A 2,684-nucleotide genomic window follows, 5' to 3' on the forward strand; every position below is an offset into this window, starting at 1 on the left:
TGGGGGAAAAGAAATATAGAGGAAGGATTAAAGGAAAAGAAAAGGGAGGAGAAGGAATGAAAGAAAGGAAAGATGAAAGAAATAATGAAGGAGGGGAAATAGAGAAGAGAGACTAAAGGAAAGGAAAGAAAGAAAATTAAATAAAGGAAAGGAAAGTCCCTAAATTAACATATATAAATAATATTATAATATATTATATATATAGATAATATATATATATATATAAATATAAATATATATGCAATAAATTATATATTATATAAATATATAAATACATATATATATATATATATATATATATATATATATATATATACGTATGTATAAGGAAAAAATAATATTAACGAAAAAAAAACGACCAAACCAAAAGACGAGACAACAAACGTCATATGATTACCACTCATCGTTAATCTTCATTCATATCTTCTACAAACATCCCATGCAGAAAATATAAATGACAATGTATAATTCCGCACTACGTGTTATGAAACCTACCGTTCAACCTATACATTCTTCCTTTATTTATTTTCACCCCTATCTCCTTCTACAAACTGCAAAAGGTATGAATAAACATGCACAATGCCACACAACAGATGCCATGCAACTGACGCAACCGAACCCACCCGTAGTGACGAGAGACCATAATGTTGCAATTCTTTAAGTAATGAACCGATTAATTACTTTAATTTAATTAGAAACCCTCGTCCTTTGGTACTTGGATAGTGGATTAGTTCGTTAGTCTCTTTGAACCTTTTGTGCCAATGAACAAAAAAGGGAAATGTTGTTATCTTGTTGCGAGAGGGAACAATACCGGGTCCATTATGGCTGTTTACATATGTTCAGAGAGAGAAAAGAACCTTTGTCTCACTGGGATACGAAATGTCCCTTAAGCAGGTCTTTGGCTGTTTACACTTACATGGGAATATTTTACCGGTCGTTTTTTACTATTTATTATTGATTATGGTTTTACGGAGGCTGGAGGAGGAGGAGAGAGGGAAGAGGAGGTGACAGGAGGAATGAGGTGGAGGAGAACGACGGAAGGAGGAAGCGTGGTGGGGATGGAGGAGGAAGGAGAAGTCGACAGAGAACGGAGTGATTCAGAAAGAAATAGATTGATATATAGATACATAGATCGAGATAGTGAGAGCGATTCAGAAATAGATAGATAGAGATTGATAGATAGATAAATAGAAAGAGAGAGAGAGAGAGAGAGAGAGAGAGAGAGAGAGAGAGAGAGTCAGAGTCAGAAAGAGAGGTAAGGTCTTCCATTTCTCCATACATCGAATTTTCCCCCGCGCAGCCCTCTCCATCTTTCCCTTTTTAATCGCCTTATCATCATAAACATGTCGGGAGAGAAAGTTTGTCCCAAGGGTGAGGGAAAAGACTCAATTTGGAGCAGTTTACCTTCATCGAAATTGGATTTTCTCATGCATTACGGCGTCGCTCGCTAGCCAGCAGGTGAGTCTTAAAGGCGTGTTGTCGCGTCTATACAGGTCGGGGAGGGAATGAGTGTGTTGAGTGGGGGGGTGGGGAGGGATGGGGGCGAGGGGAATGGGGACGTGTGCTCGCCTAGTGAATAGTTGGAAGGTAGTCGGGGGACTGTGAGAGAGGGGAACGAGTCACTGGAGGAGAGGGAGAAGAGAGAGAGGTAGATAGAAAGGAGAGAAGGAGAGAGGTGAGAGAGTAGAGAGGAAGAGGGAGACGAGAGATGAGAGAGAGAGAGAGAGAGTGATGACAGGCAGACGAGAGTGATGAGAGACTGAGAAGAGGGAGAGTACGATTTGAAGGATGAGACGAGAGAGAGAGAGAGAGAGAAGGAGAGAGAGAGAGAGAGAGAGAGAGGACCATGACAGAGAGAGAGAGAGCAGAGAGAGAGAGAGAGATGAGAGAGAGAGAGAGAGAGAGAGAGAGAGAGAGAGGAGAGAGACGAGAGAGAGACAGGCAGACAGATCGGACGAGAGAGAGAGAGAGAAGGAGTGGAGAGAGAGACGAGCAGAGATGGACAGCAACAGGAGAGAGAGAGAGAGAGAGGAGAGAGAGAGAACTTCGAGACTGCGGGAGAGAGAGAGGAGAGAGAGAGAGAGAGAGTGGCAGAAGTGTTGAAGAGAGAGAAGAGGAGAGAGAGAGAGAGAGATGGGGGAGGAGAGAGAGATGAGGTGAGAGAGACGAGTGAGAGAGAGGAGAGAGAAGAGAGAGAGGAGAAGTGAGTGAGAGTGAGTGAGAGAGAGAGAGAGAGAGAGAGAGAGAAGAGAGAGAGAGGAGAGAGAGGAGAGAAGTGAGAGGAAGATGACGATATGAGAGATGTGCGAGACTGTATCGACCGGTGGAGAGAGAGTACGAGAAGAGTGAGAGAGGAAGGCAGACCGTGAGAGAGAGAGAGAGTCGAGGCGAGAGGTTGGAGAGGACGAGAGGAGAGAAGAGAAAGTGACGAGGGAGTAGTGGAGAGAGAGAAGATGTAGGGAGTGATCGAGGGAGGGAGTGGTGACGAGGCGACGAAGGAGATGAGAGGCGATGAGAGGATCGAGAATGAGCGTGATGAGAGAAAGAGGAAAAGAGTAGAGACAAAAAGAAGAAGAAGAAGAAAAATACAAGCTCTGTTTTTGTGGTGATAGAAAATGTTAGTGTTATAATAATGCCATTGACAATTATATTGATAGTAATCATTATGGTAATGATATTAGTAG

This window comes from Penaeus japonicus, unplaced genomic scaffold (genome assembly GCF_977035675.1).
Source record: "Penaeus japonicus unplaced genomic scaffold, GWHDUDI00000001_assembly GWHDUDI00000024, whole genome shotgun sequence".
Lineage (NCBI taxonomy): Eukaryota > Metazoa > Arthropoda > Malacostraca > Decapoda > Penaeidae > Penaeus > Penaeus japonicus.